General features: G+C 44.8%; 1 protein-coding gene across 8 annotated transcripts in view; it reads right to left on the minus strand.

Moving 5' to 3' along the window:
* Positions 1–13,251: 13,251 nt before the first annotated feature.
* The window catches only part of LOC146182829 (phosphatidylcholine:ceramide cholinephosphotransferase 2-like), a 240,412-nt gene continuing 231,376 nt past the window's right edge, over positions 13,252–22,287 (minus strand). For all 8 annotated transcript variants that reach the window (XM_084608946.1, XM_084608944.1, XM_084608942.1 and 5 more), the window contains one exon: positions 13,252–14,991. The gene's annotated coding sequence lies outside the window, so the exon portion shown is untranslated. The remainder of the gene's footprint in view (positions 14,992–22,287) is intronic.

Raw genomic sequence — 22,287 nt, forward strand, 5'->3', positions numbered from 1 at the left:
TAATTCTTTCCAAACAGAGGGTTGTCATTCCAGCCTGTTCATATTTATTTTGCAAGAGGCATATAGGTAAGCAAAAGCGCACAGGAACCGCGAAACAAGCAAAACACTCCTGTACACGCCGCATGCGCGCGCGTAAATCACTGTGGGCTGGCACGCGACGCGAAAACGCATCCACACTGAGTAGGTTTCGCCGCTGAGCCGCAAGATGGCGACTCTGCTCGATCTCGAGGCCACAGCACGACGTGGCGGCTGAGTCGGTGATAGCGCCGCTGCCATATAACGCACGTTTTGACAAGCGGGCCTGCTTCTTGATGTTGTGGTGTGGCATCATTCGTGTGATATGTGGCGTTTAGATAAGCAGCTGTATGTCATATCAGTCATAAGCACGAAGTTATCTATGAGTTTGGCTACAAAAATAAACGTTCGTTGATACGAGTGCGTATGGATAGCTCAGAAATAAAAACTCCGTCAGTATTGCCGCATGTACTAAACATGCCGCATTAATTAGGTCGACAAACTCTTTAAACGACAGTTTTTCGGATATTCGCATTTTATTTTATGGCATGTCTCAGCGCAGCCATTGAGTGTATATAATGTTCACATGCTCAATGCCGAGTACATAACAGCTTGTTTGTCTTCAGCGTATATCATGAGGCAGACACGCAAATGTATGCTAGCTACTGTTCAAAATAGTAGCGAAACGGCCATTTTGGCCTAATGAAACAGCCGAAATTAACACTCGAGGCGTGTTCTTTGCACTACCGAGAGAAAAGCTGGTTGTGTATGTTCAGATCCATTGCTCATCCCATTCGAAAAATTAAAATGCAACTTAAAAGTTAGCACATTTCAAATATATCGCTCCCATTTACTCCGTTGAAAAATGAATACATCTTAAGAATGTGCGCATTTCATATCGTTATGTCGACGCGGTATGGCGCGCCAGGAAGTCGTGCTTATAAATCTTATCCTTCATTTTCTTTCTTCAATTGACCTTATTATAAGGTAAAACATTTCAGTGCACCAATTAATTGTGTTATGTCAAAAAGTAGAGCTGAATATAGACAGTTTTCAAGATAGGTGCCCAGTTTTATATTTATTTTTACAACTTTTTTCAATGTAATGCAATACATTTTGGTCCATAATATTGCCAAGGTACCAAGAAATTTTTATAAAAATCAAGGATGATGCTTTTTTGAGATTGAAAAACAAGTTGCCCCTTTATTGCTTTGAAATTTTTGGCAGTTTTGATGCATTATGGCAGGTTGTGTATAGCAATGTGCTTCAACTTCGGCAGAACGTACAGTTCAGTTAGAAGCACAGTACAAGGCTACACTGTAATAATTCTTAGCCGACTTCAAGGCACACAAAATGGCACATTCACACCCGTATGGACCAGCAGTTGCTCATAGCAGACATGCAAAATGTTTCAGTTGCCTGCAAGCTGCTCTGCCAAGGCATTCCTGACAGCTACTACTGACGGCAATACTCGACTACTTGTGCATACTGGCTGAGGATGCCTTTTGTCTGCACTTCGCAGTTTTTTTATCAGTGCAATGCCAGCCTGCATCGCACTGATCACTGTGTTGCTCGCAAGCAATTTGGAGCACACAAGCACTACAGATCACGATGTTCACATTGTCGATTTTGCACTCAAGGCCTTTCAACAAGACCCTGAAGCGTGCCTTCAGGCGCCCAAATGCATTTTCTACACCATGTCTGGTGCTTGAAATATAGTGTGAATGACCCTATATTGCCATGAAAGGGGGAAGGCTTCATTATATGGCTTTGAAGGGAGAAGCTTGGTAAGCGAGGAGCACTGGACCAACTTGTACGCCTTCCATTACCTTTGCTTCTTATTGAAACAGATCACTAGCTGTGAGGTCTGAAATACTGCAGTCATTATTTCTTCCAGGACTGCCACAGTTGATGTAGAGAAACTTGTGTGGTCAACCACAGAGAGCAGGACAGCGCTGTACCAGCTTTTATAATTGTAATAATCACTAGCCTCCTCCTTTGTAGGGCATGCTTCAATGTGACATCCATTCATTGCACCAAAACCTTGAGGGAAGGCACAAACTGCTGCAAACTGACGCATGTGTTCTTTCAATTCATGCAGCTTTGGAAAGTGCACAAATTCGGGTTCCAAGGTCTGCACAACCACAGCACAGAATTTTCGGAAGATCAAATTGACCGAGGCAGGGCTCATGCCAGAGGTTAGTGACAGTCCACTCTTCTGCTGATGTTGCAAGACGGTAAAGGCTAATTGTCAGGCGTTTATCCAGAGAAATCGCTTTCCTCATGTTTGTGTCTTGCCAATGCATTCTCTCACAAACACCAACAATGTACTGAAATGTAGAGTGGTCGGCACTGAAATTTTCGTGGAAGCCGCTGTCAGGTAGATGCGGCAGCGTCATCTCGCACCACGCGCTTGGGCATTGATACATCAAAAAATTTTGCTCTCTGTGCATTGAAACACTGCCGCCAACAAAAGGCATTTTGATCCCTTTCGATTATGCCTGCTTTTCGACTCCAGCATATCGATGCCAGCGCTCAAAGCAAGCTACTGCAAGCGGATGCGTTGAAATGCTGTCTGGTGCACTGGGAAGGCAGCTTAAAATTCAATAATCAGCATCGTCCCTAACATCCGCCACAGGCCTGCTTGAAACTTTGGTTTCAATTTTCAATGTTTGACACACTGAAGAACACTGTAAACGATGTCGCACTTCCAGGCCACGAAAAATATGCAATGAGGTGCTGCACTTGATCACAATAATCAACATGCATAGCAAATCAAATCAAAAAGGCACAAAGAGGACTGACTAGGAAAGTAGCAGCTCCCAGGAAAGTAGACCAAAGGGTGCGTTCTAATACCCCCTAGTAGATGTCTACGGCTAGCCGGGCAGCCATCATTTTGGGATGCATTCCAATTCTCACGAAGCAGTCTCACAAAGACTGCTTCGCCGAAGTTAACATTGATGCAGGCTACTTTGCTGCCTAACATGGTGCACAGTGCACGGATTACGCTGAGCGAGTCGTGCTTGCGGTGGTTGCAGTAGCTGGCAAGGTCAGACACAAGTGTTACCAGTGTCTCGGAGAAGTCAGTTGCAGTAAAGCCCCTTAATAATTTGAAAGTAGCGACACTCTCCTTCACTTTGCCGTTTTCCTCCTCGATTAACCTCGCCCGCCGACTGCATGCACTGCACATAGCACACTTTTTGGGGCATTGCTCGCTTGCTGTCAGGGCAATTGGCTAGCACACGCACGTGCTCTTAAGTTTGTGCTTTTTCCACGCTTTTTTATTGAATAAAAACACTAGAAAGACATGCGACACGGTTGACTGCACCACGAGCCACTTGAATTAGCATCTCACACGAACCACTTAAATTACCGTCTCGTATGCGCAATGAAAGTGCCAATTACGAGCTCTTGTGGCAAAAGCAAAAACTACTTGCTGCATACAGCTCGTATTTCTTTTGACTTTTCAATACTGTCTGTCTCAATATGGCATAGTATATTAAGCATAATATTTATAATATATTTGAACATTCCTGAATATTTTCAGCATATCAATGCTCAGTTAAACGTAGATTCACCTCGGACTAATTTTCATGGAAGTACAGTTTATGAAGTTCAGGAGTGGAGTTTCAGAAACGCGACAGCTGCTAGGAACAGGCTGGGACATTTGCTTTGATGGCCATTCTAAAATTCGTTGAGGTTCCTTCTGAATTTGGCACGATGCCGTGCACATGCAGTGGCTTAACTGTTTTTGTAGTTGAGATTTTTCACGGCTCCTTGAAAACAAATAACTTCTTTCTATTAAACATGATGCACCTCTAGCTCCCGCTGTCGGCGATGTCAAGCTGAAACCAAGAGCAAAAATCCGGGCACCGAGTAAAGTGTCGTCTGCATCCCAAAATTTGGTCCTCTTGGCCACCGTAATTTGACGTCGGAATTTTATCAAAATTGGTGCCAATCCTAATTGTAGTATGACCAACTTTTTTTGCTTTGATTGGATTAAAAAACATGACTCAACACTTTCAGCTCTGTTAGTGACAAAATGTGGAAAACTTGCAAGCCTTATGTTGATAACTGCGACAGCATGTGCACGTATAAAATACGCCTATATCAACCCAAGACCAAACAGCATTATTTTCTCTGCACACACTAGACCCCTTGTTGTACGACCGATTAATGCTCTACACTATGAAAATGGATATGATGCCCGTTAACTAGCCAAATGTTTAAGGCCCACCTAAACTTGGAAGTCACCACTGAGTTGGCCATGCTCAAATTAGGTTACAGATACCAATTTCGGTCAGATTTGGAACAGGTCAAATTTTGGGGATTCAGAGGGCCAAATTTCGGGGGCAGCCCTCCTAAATTTGGAGATCACCACTGAATTCCCCACACTCAAATAGGCCGGACACCAATTTCGGTCAAATTTCGGGGGTCCAAAGGGCTAAATTTTGGGAATGGCCCAACTAGGTTTGGAGGTCACCACTGAATTCGCCCTACGCAAATTAGGTTGGACGTCAATTTTGACCAGATTTGGACGAGGAAAATTTTTAGGGTCCATGGGGCCAAATTTTGGAGGTCCACCGAAATTTGGATTGGATGTCAATGAATTCGCCATACCCAAATTAGGTTGGACACTGACTTTGACTACATTAGGATGAGGTCAAATTTAGGGGGTTGCTGGGGCTACATTTTGAAGGAGGCCCATGGAAATTCGGACTTTAACACTGAATTTGCCATATTCAAATTAGGCTACACCAATCTTTGCCAGATTCAGACAAGGTCAAATTTCGAAGGTGTAAGGAGACAAAGTTTTGATGTGCGGATATATACTTTCTGCAGACGAGTTCTCTACACACTTTTCTGCGACATAAGCTTATTAATGTGTTATTCATCTCCCTCATTGCATGCATTATCGTTGAAAAGTGAGACCGAGGTTCAGAAATTAAAGCGACTATTTAATTTATATGTATGCATAATGTATGCATCAGCAGTCGGTATTATAGCGCATTGAGCGGAGCCATGAAGTGAAAACAATAACGAGTATAATGATGCAAAATGATCAGCGAATTAAGCGAGATTGTCAGATTTGTGATGTGCTTGCAAGCAGTTTCAAGTATACACAGTAACGCACAGTACCTTGTAGAGGTGGGCAGTTTTCGTGTGAACTTCTTTTGGCCGATGTTGTTGAGCCACTTTTTTCTTCGAATGGTGTCCTTTCCACTTGGAATCACAAAAAGAACGAAGCCTTTTTCACGCCGGCTTGTGCACTAAAATGCGCAGCAACTCAGCATAGCGCTGTACTAAAAGGTAAAAGAGCGCAAATAGCGTGGAATGCTAGGGAGCGCGGTCCTAGCAACAGTGGCTGCCTTAAAAATGGCGCAGAAAAAAACATAGAGCGGACTTTTCGCATGCTTTTTCTGTAACGGCCCGCGGAGCCATTTACCTTGAGAAAAGCGCTGATGAAGAGGTTAGAGAGGAGGATTTGCGAGGATGTGCAGGGCGCTGGCAGAGTTCACAGAAAGTCGTTACTTTCATATTATCGAGGGACTTTCAGAACGACACCTGGGCTCTTTACGAAAGCTTCAGGACCAAAAGAAGGTCTCGACCAGTGCATAAGAGGCACATCACTTTTGTATCACAGCCAAATAACCACACAATAAACAAAAAACACAAAATGAGCTCGAAAAACGAAATTCCAAAGAAGCACGGGATCGACCTTGGAAGCGCTACGGAACATCAGTAACTCACAGCAATGGCGCCAAAACTTGTCTGTCGTATTGGATTGGATCGACTTTGAGGTGGGCTGCTATGCTATGCAGCCTGAGTCATTTTCACGGAACGAAGAGTGCATGCCTCGGCACATAAGAATGCTGGAGAAAAAAAAACTGCATTAATTACCAGATCAGATGCTAGAAAGCCACATGATTAATTTAGATGAGGTTATTTTATATCAACGCCATACTCGAGTGGTAGTATTTAGTTAGTTTGAGCAATCAGTTCATCACTAATAGGAATGAGGTCAGATGAATTTCGTCATCTGCGCAACAAAATCTCTTGTTCCAACATTTTGCGCGAAGATAAAACATGTATGCCAGCCACAAATTCATGGCCATAGGACATTCACGAATACTTCTCGAACGTCCGCATGCGGACATCTGCTCGTCATGCAATAATGGATGCCCTCGGACATACACAAAATCTCCAATACAAATATCCAAATTTGGACGTCTGTAAGGATGTGCTATGAATGTCTTCTCATGGCAATGGAGATTCGGATCCCAATCAGACATATATGCTGTATACATTGCTGTGTACGTTGAGGTGTGTGGTGTGTGCTTGGGTTGGTCTTTATCTGCTTTCAAAGCCCTCTAGTCGAATCCAGACAAAACATTGTTTTACATGCAGTAGTAGAGTAAAAAAGTGATATTTATACTTGAAAAACACAGCAGGAAACGTTTTCTTTTAACTTTCTTTCGGCACTTGACAGCTTCAGAATTAAGTTCCAGTGAAAATAATCATTATCTTCCCACATCTTGCTGTCGGTCGGTCACTCAAACATTTTGCTGAGGTCTGTACCACCAAGTGCAGCCCGTCGCATCTGATGACAAAAACAAGACGAACTACTAAATGAATTTCAAGCATTTATTATATACTGGAACAGGAAAGAAAACTCAGTATTAAAAAGTGCAATGAAAAAATACTCCCCAAGTTTTTCTTTCTTTCCGAACCCGTTCGAACCGGTTTGGGAAGGCTATGAATCAGTTCGAACTGGAACGGAATGTGTCTCCGGAGCCGAAACCGGACTCTAAAGGCGTGAACCTGAACCCGAAAACATTCCGGTTCGACACCCTGTTGAAAAATCCACGAAAGCCTGCAGAAGAAACCTGTGGACCTGGTACATGAAGTTTGCCCATCTCCATGCTGAACACGATTGTCGGTAAGCAAAAGGAAATTCGAGAGAACATCCAAGTCTTCAGTGCGGGTGTGAAACAAACAAGGGGCACGGAGCATGGTAAAATGGAAAAGATAGTTCTGGCATAGTTCAAGGATGTAAGGGCAGCAGGTGTGAACATTGACAACGCTGTTGGTTGCAAAAAGCAGATGAGATTGCACTCTCTTCAGGCATCGCAAATTCCAAGGCATCGGGCAGGTGGCTCCACAGTTTCAAAACACAAAAACACATGGCATGCCGTACAGGACCGTTTCCGGCGAAGCGAAGTCTGCCAATGAAGGTGATGTCTCCAACTGGATTTCGACTCTGCCAGCGATAATTTCGCAGTACTAAGGACGTCTTGAATACAGATAAAACTGGATTGTTGAATTTTCAGCCCGAGAAAAGTTTCAGCATGAAGGGTGACATGTCAAGAAGGCAAAAAAAAAAAAGACTATTGTGCTGCAGTGCAGACGGGGCCTAAAAGCTTAAGCCTACAGTGACTGAAATGTTTTGGAAGCCATGTTGCTTCTCCTGTAACCTGCACATTCCTGTCATTTACAATGCAAATAGGATGGCATGGATGATCACCGCCTTTTTCAGAGTTCCTCATCCTGGATGCCCGGATACACGTAGAAAACCATAAAATTCTTCACCGTCTCAACAACTGTGCCGCATACCTTGTTGAGACTTCCTGGCTGCAGAACGTGAAAGTGATCTTGTTGTCACCCGCACCAGTCACTTGCAACACCTTGATGCAGGCATAATAAAAAATGTCGTTTCACTTGAGGAGCTTATTAGTGCAATGTTTCTTGGCAAAAATTGACTGGAAAGATGCAAGCTTGAAGGCAGGCCTTCTTGATGCTATCCATTTTCTGGCTATGTCATCGAATCGCATCAAACTAGAAACTGCCAATTGCTTCAAGTGTGGCTTTTTTTGTGCGGCTGGTGATGCCATGGCGGACGAAGACAACACATCCTGGATTGGGATGATCTGAACGTAGACGCATTTCCAGAAGAATTTGTATCGGTGGACGACCAACTGGAGACATGTGAATAATGCAGTATTCAACATATTGTTAAAGTATTTACAGAGCACCTCTTCAGCTTAGCCTGGTGCACTAACCAACACATAGTGGGCTTTCTCTTCCTCAACCTCTGTTCTGGAGAGCCTCTTTTTCACTTCCTTGTCTTCTTCTGTGCACATGCCTGATGAGGGGTGCTACCGCTCACACTTATCCTGTCCGTGGACCCCGGAACGACTCATACGGCCCTGCTCTACTCTCTCGTTCCAACCACAACGTGTCACTGCCTCCGCAACAACACCAGCGGCCGGACTTTACTGATTGCTTCGATCCTGCCTCCGAGGACTATTATTTGGATCGTGCTCACGAACCACCAGTATGTTATCGCTGTGGTATGCTCGGCCACATATCCAGATTCTGCCGCCGACAGTACCAGGCTCCACGTTACCAGCACCAATGGTCGAACCGTCGATATACGAGTCCTGAAGTCCGTGACCAGACCTTTCTATGCTCTTCGGGCTCCTACTGCTATGCACCACCACAAAATTACTCTCCAGCTTCTGACCGCAGCCCGACTCCCCCTGCTCGCCGCTCCCGACGTTCGCCATCTCTCCGCCGCCTCTCGCTGCCACCGGGACACTAGCGTGTGGCCGATGGAGGTGCGGTCGCCAGGTCATCGATGCTGCCAATTTCTCTACCTGTCGTTGTGCTGAAGAACCGCCTGGAAGTGTTAGTGGATGGCGTTCGTGTTATGGCCTTAGTGGACACGGGTGCTACAGTTTCCGTCATGAGCTTAGATTTTAAGAGTCGCCTCAGTCGTAAAATTATTTGGTTGAGATAGAACTGTCATATTTCGTGGCGTAGGTGGAGAATCGTTGGTTCCACTTGGTATTTGTTATGTAAATGTAGTGATTGCTGGTCACATGTTTAGAAATGAATTTATGGAGCTTCCTCTTCCTCAACCTCTATTCTGGAGAGCCTCTTTTTCACTTCCTTGTCTTCTGTGCACATGCCTGACAATATCATAGCCGATGTTACTGCTGAAGACTAGAGTGATGGGGATGACGACGACCAAGATGCGAGAGACTGTAGTGGTGATCTTCAGCCATGGTCTACTGATGGTGCACTTGAAGCTTTGGACACGCTTCATGACTTTGTCGAGTGTGCAGGACTGCGTGATGAAACTGCTACTCGATTCTACAAGTTTTAAAAAGCTTGCTGCAGAACATCAAAAAACAAGAAGTCTAGTGCTAAGTGATGGATTATATTAAAGCGCTTTATTAAAAGCAAGTTTTGTGCCAAGTATGCATGTATTTGCAGTCTTTTCAAGCGTGTTTGGATAATATGATTTTTGGATAATACATTAATTTCAATGCTGGTGAGAAATGTATCGAGATTTCACTACAGTAGACTCCCTTTAAGACGAACTCCAAGGGACCATGAAAACTGTTAGTCTTATCAGAAGTTCGTCTAATCAGGAGTGCTTCCAAAAATGATTTTTGAGCATGCAGAGTGTGTCCAAATACCTCGTATATGAGAACAAATGAATAAAATGTCCTTTCAGGAAAATAAACTGCAATAAAAGCATTTATTGGACTAATGATTGTCTACTACACTTTGCAGTAGTAAGATATCAGGCATTGTTGACTGTTACCCAGTCTTTTTTTTTGTGTCTGTCGTGAAAATCGACGGCCTGCTACAAAAGCAGACATCTCGCTTAACTTTTGAAGATACCCTTCAGTGCGCTCACACTGTTAAAAAAACTGCACTAAAGTGTCTAGGCAGGCATCAGCTGCATCACAGGTAACTAGTGCAGATTCAGGCATAACATTCAAGCTGTCATCTTCAGCAGCAGTTTCCAATGATAGGTCAAGCACTTCTTCAATCAGAGCGTCCAGTGTGTCAGCCCTACACGTTTCCACTTTCGTTAATGCTGACATACGCACTGATGTCAATGAATACACCCTTACTGCTCAGCGCAGAAACAATGCTTCTATCCTCCAAGTTTGCAGTGTGGTCCTCATTCGTAGTATCGCAGTTATTCTGCACTGAGCAACCACTAAGCGCCACAAATCCTGGATGGCGGAAGGCGTTGGCAATAGTGGCTTGAGTAACCTGCTCCCAGGCGCTCGTCAGTAAGTGGACAGCACTTAACAGGTTAACTGTGTACTCTTTACTGCTCTCCATGCAAATCAGCATCCTTTGCAGCAGAGAGCGACGATAGTGCCTCTTCAAGCTACTTATTACTCCCTAGTCCATAGGCTGCAGCTTCGTGTATTCGCTGGTAGAAACTTCAGTCGGATGGCATGAAGTCCGGCGACGTGGCCGTGTCCGGGACAGTTGTCAACAATGAGAACTTTTCTCTTCTGTCTCTGGAAGTGGCGATCCATCTCTTGAAGCCACTGCTCGAAAAGTGCCTGCGTCATCCACGCTTTTGAATTAGCTATGTACGTGACCGGCAGCGTTTTTATGTTTTGAAAGCAGCGTGGTGCTCTAGATTTGCCAATCACCAGCAACTTTAGTTTGTCAGTCCCAGTCATATTTGCGCCCACGAGGACCGTTACTCAAAGCTTGCTCCGTTTGCCCGCCACGCAGTCATCACCAGCAAATGAGAGTGTTTTATTTGGGAGTAGCTGGTAGAAAAGCGCAGTTTCGTCCACATTGTATATGTCTTGAGGGTCATATTCGTCCATGAGTTCATTCATCTTTCATCTTGTTCTGCCTCCAATCACTGCAGACCGCTTCATCTACTGCAGCGGCCTCGCCGACAACACACCGAAAGGCCAGTCCATGCCTTTTCCGAAAACAGTCGAGCCACCCATCGCTGCACGCAAACTCGACATTCAGTCGCAGGGCAATTTCTTCCGCCTTAGCTTTCAGTAGCACTCCATTCACTGGCAAATTCGCACTGCGCGCTCTCTTCACCCAGGCAAGCAGAACGTCTTCAAGGTCTTTGTGCATAGCTGTGCGCATCCTCTTCCGCTTCAGCGCAAACTCACTATCTTCCAAAGCACTGGTAATCCGCACTTCATCCTTCACGATACCGCTCACGGTACTTTCCGCGATGCCGAACTTGCGCGCTATTTCAGTCTTCGAAAGCTGGCCGGCGCGAACTTCGGTCAAAACTTCGGCCTTCTCACGAAGCTCAAGCGGCTTTTTTCGAGTTCTTGGCCGACTAGCCATAGTAGCAACATGGCAAACATGGCGCGCACGAAAACAAACAGCGCACACCACGAGGTGACAGCGTACAGCCTGGTAGAAAATTGCGAGACACGACGCGCGCACCCGCCATGAACAATGAATCTGTGCACTGCATAGTAGGCGTCGTTGGCGGTCAGCAAAGGCGCGGAGCGGTGACAGCGTACAGCCTGGTAGAAAATTGCGAGACACGACGCACGCACCCGCCACGAACAATGAATCTGTACACTGCATAGTAGGCGTCGTTGGCGGTCAGCAAAGGCGCGGAGCTCGATAGCACTGGCATGACGACACTATCACGTGATCACCATTGGGAAACGTCATTGGCTGCTTTTTCTTCTCACCGTTTTTTTTCCCGCGTTTCGCTAGTTTTGCTGGCCGGGCCGCGCATGCGTTTTTTTTTTCTCTTTCTCTTCCTCTCTGCGCTCTGTTTCGTCCTTGCCCGAGGCCGTACCAAGACAGCCGGCATGACGCGAAACGCGAACCTACTCCTACTGCGGGGACAAAAGGAGTGAGCGGGGGAACGGTGGGAGAGGACGAGCAGCGGCACTCTTCCGCCTTCGTATAATCGCATTTCAGACGCCGACGTGCTTGGGTCTGCGTGCATCGGCGGCACGGATGGTCGTGGCACTGAAAAGCTTTTTTTTTCTTTCCGCTGAAGCGCTGCTCAGACGGTCGAGTAAGCTGCGCGGGTGGGGTGCGGCCGGCCGTGAAAATTCATCTTAACCGATTAGCGATTGCAAAGTGTTCGTCTTAAGCGGATTTTTTTTTTTGCATTGACTCTATGGGGAACCAAACAACCGACCTCCACTGTTCATCTTAACCGAGGGTTCATCTTAAGCGAGTTCGTGTTAACGGGAGTCTACTGTATACTGATCCTTTTGCTTTTAGTATTTAATATGCCAAAAAAACCTAATCTGCATCAATGGCATCCAAACATCTCTTGACCCTCTTCTCGCGAGTTGCACTGCAACAATGTGCTCCTTGTGTTATATGCATGTCATCTTGTTATACCCATGTTACACGGGCAGTTTCAACTGCTGTTCAGCTGACAGTTCAGCTTTTCAACTGACGAACTGAACGAAGTCAACTGCAGTTACACAGAATAGCTCGCAAAACTCAATTGTCTCAGAATCCTATGATTCTGCCACGCGCAATTTTGACTAAAAAATGTGTTTCCCTTTTCATTATTACTTTACACAATACTTGCACACTTTATATTAGTGAACTGCACATTTTGGGCCCGTTTTCTCTTTCGATTATGCCACAATTGAGCTCGACACAAAGCCAAGTCAATCCATTTGAGTCGTGTCTGGCTGCACTGCTCGATTGCTGTTTTTATACAGATTCGCGCGCTTCTGTTTTCACACTCGTTTGAGTGGTTAAAGTTGCAGGCTGAAACTTGTGTTAGCTAGGGCAACAACCTTCCATGTGGTTTGAGAACACATAGCCGTTGGAAATGACTCCGACTCGATAGATATGGCGCATCTGCTGATAGTAATTTTGTCAGTTGACCAGTTCAACTATGACCCCAGACCTCAGCTGGACTAAATTCCCGTTGAAATCTCAACTGCAGTTGGTGCTGCCATGTAACATCGATAACTGCTCATCAGTTCAACTGACTGCCAACTGCACTGCTGTTGAAAACGCCCGTGTAACAAGAGTATTACTCTGCCTCTACACTAATCATCTAATGGCAAGCAGATGGCACAGAGATGGTTGCAACGATTCCTTTCCCAGAGAGTATTTTTTAAGCCCTCTTAGTACCTGCATGGAGAATGAGTGCATGGTACTACTAAACTGGGCTGTTATGCTAACAATACTGCAACATTTCCCCGTGGCAAACGTGGGAAGTTCCCACATTTGTCGACAGCTGGGCAAAACCCATAGCTGTGCTGTCTTTCTAACCACAACATTGATATGCAGCAGACCACACTGCCAATCCAGTGGGATAGGTCATGATTCCATCTACTGTACTGAATCATTGTGCCTATATCTTTCTGTACAGAGAGGCCTTTTAGAAAGGAGGAAGTCTTTGGATGTTATTTTAGTGATGTCACAGGACGCTGTGCCAAAATATGCCAGGCACGAAAAATATTTATTTGCAACTTTCACGCACGGTCTTTTCTTTTTTTCATTATACACACAGCAATCGCAAGGACCTGCATAACGTTTGCTCTGGTTATCACAGACAGAGACAAATATTGATTTGCGCAATTTTTTTGTATTGTGCAGCATCAAGACTGAAAAGCCATGAACTTTGGCTTTGCTTCTTTTTTTCTTTAGTCTTGCTGTTGCATCGAAATCATCTGCAGAAAGCCTTGACAGATTGCTCACGTTAAGGCGACAGAACAACATACACACATAAGCCTACAGGCACACCAGTACAAGAAAATCAAGATAAAGCATTAGAAAAGAATATAGGATGGCACATCCGATTCTTGTATTATAGGGAAGAAACATTAAGGCATCTTTTATGATAAGCACAACCTGTAGGAAATTCGTGCATAAGGCTTAACACCAACACGCTTATGGTTCACACCTGAGGATGCAGAAGAGAAGTATGTACAGGTGAACCAAATTGACAGGTTGTGTTTGCACCAACAGCTTAAAGCAAGATGCCACTCCAGGATAGCCAACCAGTCAATGCTTGCAATTTTTCCTTCCGCAAACATGTTTGCACAGTTACGGATTCTTCACAGACTGATCAACCATCAGTTTTATGTCAGCATCACCTCAAATCACCAAAAATTCGTGCGTCACCAATTCAAAGGGGTTGAAAACATACTCATTTCGAAATGAAATGACAGTCACCATTTTAATTCAATACTGTGTAATGGTTCAGTAGGCAGTAGGAGTCACTGCAAGTAGAAAAAAAGTTGCCCACATTTTCCTTTAGCGTCCTGCGCACCATCTTGCCTTGCCAACAAGAGGGCCATAGTGAGGCTACATTGGCACTTTTTTTTTGCCTGGCTATGTGTGCGATTGTGACTCATACAGAGAAAGCAAATGATGCCTGGAATGGGGCTTCAGTGTTGCATTTGCACTGCAATAGTGAGCAGAAAAATTTTGCACAGAGCATGGGTAAAAAGACACTTGTGGAGAAAAACAGGCTCCAATATTTAAAAAATTTGGCAAAAACATGATGCACTTTTGAAAGTTCTGTTTCTAGTGAAACTTTCAGACTGTCGTTCATCCTTTAGCCCTTTTCTCTAGCTATGAAGAGCAAATGTACATGCACATACACTCGAAAGAAAGTTTCAGTGAGGAAGGAACAAAGACTCCTGAAGCTTAAAAGCACTATGTACACAACAATTAAAGAAAGAAGGCACACAAGAGAGTCAGCATGGTAAGGTACTAAAAGCAACAGTGACAATGTGCAAGTCTCGCAAATTGGCAAATAGTGCAGGGCTGTGGGGAAAAAAGCACACTGATGTTTGGAGATGAAACTTGCAGAGGACGACAAAGTAAGTAGCCGTCATTTGAGGGCAGGCAATAAATGTGCCCCACACAGCAGCCAACAAAAAAAAATGAACAGTGGTGGTTGACAGCACACTTGGATCAACCTATTGTTTCCTTGGTTGCATCTGACTGTTTGTGAAAGTAGCAGATCAGGAGAGAGGCACACACAAGATAAAGCGGCACGCTTCTTCAGCCTGCTGCCAGTGACACGAGAAGCACTGCGCACAGTGTTGAGGAGACAGCTGGCCATGAGGAGATTCGACGTGCACACATATGCCTCCTTGGGGGATCTTGAGCACTGTCCCCAGTTGTCCTTCACACCATGGTAGATTCGTATGCCCTGCTGCTTGTCCTAACCTGCATAATAATAGCAGTGCGGCACATCTGAATTGTTGTGTTGTGTTTTTTGGCGCATAAGCAACTACTAAGGCTATCATGCGCCAAGAACAAGGTTAATTTGTTTTGTGAAAAAAGGGGGAAAATGGATGTGTTTAAACAACCGTTTGTTTAGAAAGTCTCCTTTTAGGAAACAGGTTGCGTTGGTTTTTACGGCGCATAAGCTGCTAACGCAATGATGTGGAAAGCATGAGGTTTTAATTTGTTTACTGATGCACACTTGATTTATTCTACGGTTTGTGTAAGACATTTGCTTCCCTTAGAAAACTGAAAACACACGACAAATCTACAAGTCCATCTTCACCAAAAATCAGTTTTGCGTGAAAAGGTATGTGTTGTTTGTAAAATGGGGTAAAACATTTTTTTCTTAGTGTTTCGAGACCTGTGCATGAGAATAAAACGTGGTTAATAGTTTGTTGTTCTCCACATTCTTTGCATTGAGGTTTGTCTTTTTTTGTCAGCAGAAAATTATGTGTCAGGTGTGTGTGTCCAATGCGGAGGTGGCATAGTATTACTTCTATGAAACGTTCCTGATGCTGGCACGACATCCATTCTCCCAAAATGGGCTTTAGTAAGTGTAGTTTGTTATCTCCTTCACTATTCCAGGAAGACTGCCATTTTTCTTTTTGTTTGCGATGTACAAGTTTCATACAGTCTTTGTAGGGTATGTTTATACACTTCATTAGCTTGTCACGGGCTTTCGCAGCACATGTGTCGCTCTCTTTGCCTTTAATGCCCACGTGACTAGGGACCCAGCAAAAATTTATGTTATATCTTCGAGCAATGGCTGTTGCGATATTGTGTATTATGTCTCCGAGTAACGGAGCGGCTGCATTTCTTAGATTTAGAACTCTGAGGACGGCTAGGGAGTCTGTAAATAATGCTGTTTGTAACATTCTCTTTTATTATTTTCTCTACGGCAACAGAAATGACGTGGGATTCGGCAGTGAAAATAGATGTACAGTGTGGATGTCTTTTCTCGGAATCTCCTCGCACAACTGCACTTCCCGTGTAACAGTTGTCTTCAATCCATAAAACTCTGCGAAGCTTCTGTATTCCTCCTGAAATTTAAGGAATTCCTGAATAATGTGCTCTTGTGGGGTTTTAGTCTTTGGAAACTGTGTGAGAGTGAGATCACAAATTGTGGAAAGATTGTACCATGGCGGTAGAGGGCTGTTGTTTTGAGCGATATCCAGTAATGTGTCCAGAATATGGAGTTTGCAACGTATCTCTTCGAACCGCAGTATCAATGGCTTCGTTGATTGAGGTCTATTTGCGAAAATGACTCTGGAGGGGCAAGTTGTGACTATTGAATAGCACAGGCGTTTTTTTTTATGACTTTATTTTGAGGACATATGCGCACGTAAGTAAAGCTCGTCTATCTCAGTGAAGGCTCGTTAGTTTCCACATAGAGGCTATCCACAGGAGACGTTCTGTATGCACCACAAGCAAGGCGGAGGCATAAGTTATGCACTGGGTCTAATTTCTTTAAATATGATTGCCTAGCTGATCCATAAATTATGCTTCCATAGTCCAGGCAGGAGCGCACAACAGAGCGATATACAGTCGACGACCGATTTTTTTAACACCCAATTTTTCAGACATGCTTGATGATTCGGACTTTTTCCCGGCCCCAGGACATACCTTATAAAGTCAGTGTATTACGCTGCTCAAAATTTCGGACACTCTAGGAGGGCTATTCAATTTTTCGGACATTCCAAGCGTCAGCCGGCCAACTGCCACACATTTTGAGCGGTGTCGCCGCCATCTTGTTTGTTTACTTTTTCCTTCGATAGCCTCGAAACCTGTGCAGGCCTTGCCTGCCGCTCCTCAGCAAAACACGCTGGATTGAGTATATTATTTGCCTAGCAGCTTCCGTTTCTGGGACGTCGCTGCCGTCACTGCTCACCACCGGACTATTTTTTTTTTCTTTTAGCGTGATAGCTTTGACTACCAGTTCCTCTGTGTGTTTGCCGTGTGTTTCACGTGCGTTGCCGAGCGTAGCGAGTAGGCCTAGCCATGGTCTATGCGAGAACTACGTTCTGTTGCTACTGTGGCTCGCATTTAATTGAATCGACTTCAATTTTTCAAGAACCTGTTTCCAGATTTTATAAGAAATTCCTTTTTTTTTTTGTGCAACGCAGTAGCGAGAAGGCACTCAACGGAGTCTGTGTTGTGATTCAGTGGTTGGTGATTGTGGTGTGCCTCGGCAGTGGGAAAACCTACTCTGTCGATCTGCTTGGAGCACTTAGTACCCTCGCAGATGCATGGAAGTCTGTAGCACCCACAACGCTGCGCAACTGCTTCCGTCACGCGGGCTTTTCGCTGAATGACGAGTCGGCAGCCTTGGATGAGGAGAGCATCGTCGAGCAGCTGTCAAGCAGTGAGCTGTTCATTTACGACCTTCGCACTGCTGGTGTCAAAATTCCATTGGCCGTCTCGTTTTTAGAGTTCACAGACGTGGACCACCAGTTGGAACTGTGCGCTGGGCTCATAGATGCAGGAATTATTCGCCAAGTGCTTGTGGAGTCTGAGAGCGACGATGACGACTCCCCTGCAGCAGCGCAGCCGACGCAAGCTGAGCTGATGCAAGCGAAATTCAGGTGGACCTGTTAGCACGGAAGCGGAGCGTGGTGCAGAAAAGCATTCATGACTTTTTCCGGCCTCAAAGTGAATAATAGGCAATAAATTTAGCTTTTTTGGTGCACATTTGTTTTTTCGAACAGCCCGATTTTTCAGACATTTTCGTTGTCCGTTGAGAGTCCGAAAAATCGGTTGTCGACTATGCAAAAGGCATGCCCTATCAGATCCCCAACGTTTATGTGAGAGGACCTTCAGGATGTTTAGGGATTTGGAGGTTTAGTGCTTGTATGTGGGGGAGAAAAGTGAGTCTTTTGACAAAAGTAATTTGAATTTGTGGTTATTGTTTACAGGCAGTTTGATTTTATTTAGGTGTAAGGTAGGGTTGGGCTGTATGCCTCGTTTGAGAGAGAACATAACTGTCACTGTCTTCTGCGGAGAAAATTTAAACCCATTATCACTGGCCCATTTTGTTAGCTTATTTATTGTTAATTGGACCTGCCTCTTACATGTGGACATGTTGCACAATGTGTAGGCTATTTAAAGGTCATCCACATAGAGTGAATACATTATGGAGTTTGGCATTACTCTGCTAATCGTATTCATTTTTACAATGAAAAGTCAGAAGCAGACAAATATCTAGGGAAACTACAACAAAAGTGGTTTGGGACCTTCTTCATAGAGTTGTGCACACCACAAGGCCTCACATTGTGAGAATCCTCATAGATGGCAAATGCACACTCCCTACACTGTCAATATTTAAAGGTGCAAATAACACGAGACAAACACAGTGAAGACGACAGGACGAAGCATCACTTTCAACTAGTTTATTGAACACATGAAACATACATATATAGGCTTTTTCGTCACATGTGCAGACACGTCACCTAAATCAAATTAAACATGATAACCCATGTTCAAGAAATTTCTCTTCTGCCATGTACAGGGTGATCCACTTCTAGCTATCACAAGGTCACTGCTTTCAAAGCAGCACTGCGTTGGATGCAGGTGCTTATCTAAGCAAAGCGATATATGCACAGTGGGACGCGGAGGTGATGCTTCGCATGGCCTGCCGCCTAGCTTTATGGAATGGCCGGGTAGGACGCAATGATGCTTTGAAAGCAGTGGCCGTGTTATAGCTAGAAGTGGATCACCCTGTACAAGGCAATTGATTTGTGACTTGTGCATGAGCTAGGTTTCTTTTTGATGTAAAATGGAAACTGATAATGGGAACAGGGAACTGATCGAAGTCTTTTATATCAAAAAGAAAGCCAGCTCAGGCATAAGTGACACATCAATTGCGTTGTAGATGGTGGAAAAGAAATTTCTTGAGCGTGGGTTATCATGTTAAATTTGATATTAGGTGACGTGTCTGCGCATGTGATGATAAAGACTATATATGTATGCTTCATGAGTTCAATAAACTAGTAGTAAGTGGCGTTTTGTCCCATTGTCTTCACTCTGTTTGTATCGTGTTATTCGCACCTTTAAATATTAAGAATGGAGTGTAACCAACACCGCGAGAAGTAAGCCGAGGCGGGCGGACCACATATTGGCAGCATTGCGATCATTTTCCACGCCGTGAAAAGTTCGCAGCGGCGCGCAGCTGTGAGTAGTAATTGGCAGCGTACGCGGCGGGTGCACACGGGCTGCACATCGCAGACTAGCGGTCGCACTGTACTCATCGTGAGCAGTGCTCATCGGCACCATCTCGTTGGGTTGTATGCGCCACGAGAAATCTGCAGAGGCACGCGGCCCGCATGTCGCCGACGTGATCGCACCGCGATGTGTGTGCCGCGAGTGCGGAGCTGTGACCGCGTGACTGTAATAAACCTTCTCGAACCTAAAGAGATCTTCGCGCCTGCCTTTCCCATGCTTCTGCACACTTACTTTCTTCCATTTTTGATGATACGAATGTTCGGATGATACAAATTTTTCCACGACCCCGTGAGATTCATATTACCGAGGTTCCATTGTATATGTTTACTAACAAGAAACCTTACTCCTAGTTCTCATCTTCAATAACAAAACACTTCAATAACCTTCACGTAAAACACTTCAAACACTTCAAAACATTTCAAGTAAACTTCAATAACAAAACTCACGCCCACGCTTTCGTAGAGTATATGCCTAATTTGGCTTCGTAACTTCATTAGGCCCTAATATATCTTATTTCATACCCACTAGTTCTTTGAACAGCATTGTTAAAATAGTCTCACTAGTTAGTGTTCTCACATTAAACATAGCTAGGGTCAGTTTCCAATGGCTGCCTGTCCGAAGACAGATTCTTAGCACCATCCGCTATGTCACAGTTTTGACCGCCGCTGTGGTAAGTTGCTCCACAGGCATTGGGGACTGAAGGCCGGGGCTTATTGGAGTACTCATAGGAGGTTGTGGCCAATCACTGCAAGAGGGTGGCCAAATCCTGTTCTGGCGAGGAAGTGGATTTCCAGAGGTATTCACTGGCATCAGGTCAAACCCAAAACCTGTTTATGCTATTCCATCGACAAGAGGATTTTTGTAGCGAGAGCTACATTGGCCAGTCTCACCATTTCGCTGTGCCTGTCTGTGCCTGTCCTAAGAGTGAAGAAAGAAGTCGTGGGTGGCGGTAGCTGGCAGCTAACATGGCCGAGCACTAACTGGACATAGGGCTTCTTGACATTACGTTTGGCAGGAGCTGCCAACTCGAGCCTATCCTTTCATATGGGAGGATGATACCAGAATCAGCCTGCCAAGACCCTTGCATTTACGTTATCCCTAGGCCACGCAGGCACGTTCATACGGCTTGGTTAAAGCGGTCTTTATATGTTGGCTGGTAGCTTACGCTAGCGCGTCATCGCGAAGGTGGGAGTGAAAACAGAAAAAGAGGTGCCGTAGTGGAAGGCTTCGGACCACCGCGCAATAGAGGCTTTTGCCTCATCTAGCTTTAGTGGTCAAAAGTGCCCCCTATGACATACATAAAGCTTAAACCATAGAGCAAACTACTATGCGCAAAAGCTATGTCTTTACTTTCAAGCTGAACGTAAGCGTAGCCATGCAGATTGCTCTTGCATGACTCAAGGTTTAATCACGCGCTAAACCACAGCTAATATTTTTTTTCTAAATCCGGTGGGGAATTGTGCAGCATCAGAAACTTCTGGGCAGCGAAGACGAAGACAAGTCTACATGTCGAAAAGTTGGCTTGACTTGCGAACTGAGGCTCCCCCCTCCCCCTACCCTTATTTTCAGTGTTCTTTCATACCGTGCAGCCATCTTCCTCTCGTTCTACTAAGATATCACTGCAAGATAAAAACCCCACCAGTTGAAAATTCTGGAGCCCTGTGCTACGGCACCTTTTACAGCTGATGTTAGTTTGGGAGGTTAAATGTCGTGATTGCACTCGTCTCATTGCACTTCGATCCTGTGAAGTGCACACACAGTCAACAGCCGTTAAATCACGTCCAGTGTATGCATCAATGGCTCCCATGGTCAATATGCCTGAAACCAGCCTGCGGTCCACCAAAGCTAGATGAAGCAAACCAAACCAGCCGCACTATTTTGCAGCGACCTGCTGCTTGCATGTCTTGTTCCGATCAGCCTGCAAGAGCACGTGACAGGTCGCAGGGTTGCTTGACACCATTAATAGATTCCCACAGCACCGTTCAGTTTCTTATTCAGTGAAAGCGCCTACTGCCTGCTCTGCAATAGTCACTGCATTAAAATGCAAAACTAGTGACAATTGTCAGTGATGGAATTATACCTCCAGCCACCAATCAAGATTTCGAGATCCATAATTTCCACAAAAAATACTTCGAAGATTATATCTAAATACACAATGCCTGTAGGGAGCTGCTTGACTCCGCAGAAAACCTACACGAACGCGACTATTTGTGATAAGTGGTTTTCAAGTTACCGAAGCGTTATTGTGCTACTCTCCCAGCTTGTCTTGCTTGCTGCTTCTTAAATTGCCTGTATTAGCCTCACGGATGCCTGTAGGTAAAATAAAGTGGAACAGGAATGTTTTGTGGATGAAAGATATCATTTGCGCCACTGGAAGACAAAAACCTCGATGGAGCGAAGTTTGCAATATAACAGTTTTTTTCCCCGAAACTACACCTATGTTATGTTGAGGTTCAACTATACCGAGGTTCATTGAAGACCATTTCTCCATGAAATCGGCACTCTACGGCTGCACACGCCAAGCAGAAACTTTTAACTAGTAACGAATAGTGATAAAAATGCAGCACGGTGCTCCCAAGCCCACCCGGATCCTATACAGTCAAATCCGGTTATAACGAACTGCGTAATTCAACGAGATTTGTTCGCTATATAAAGTATTTCGCTATAACCGAACCCGTTTATAATGAACTACGAACTTCAGTACCAAATTCGTTATACATGATGTCCAGAACAGCGCAGCGAAAATGCACTGACTAAAGAAAAATCCGTGCCGCTCACCATGAATCTACAAAAGAAATTTATTGCAGATAAATGCTCACTTATTTGCAGAAGGCAGTGATCTTCGCCTGAACACTGCGTTTTAACTCTATCAGCGAGAATCGCACTTTCCAAACGCGACATCATTTCCACAAACTCCAGTCCGCTTCCCTGTATTACGGAGCAGTATCGACGCAGCAGATCGGCAGCAGCGAGGGCTTCGTGCAACATTGGGCGAGGGCAATCATCTTCCGGCGGCGG

This window comes from Amblyomma maculatum, chromosome 7 (assembly GCF_055883805.1).
Source record: "Amblyomma maculatum isolate TAMU_Amacu chromosome 7, ASM5588380v1, whole genome shotgun sequence".
Classification (NCBI taxonomy): Eukaryota; Metazoa; Arthropoda; class Arachnida; order Ixodida; family Ixodidae; genus Amblyomma; species Amblyomma maculatum.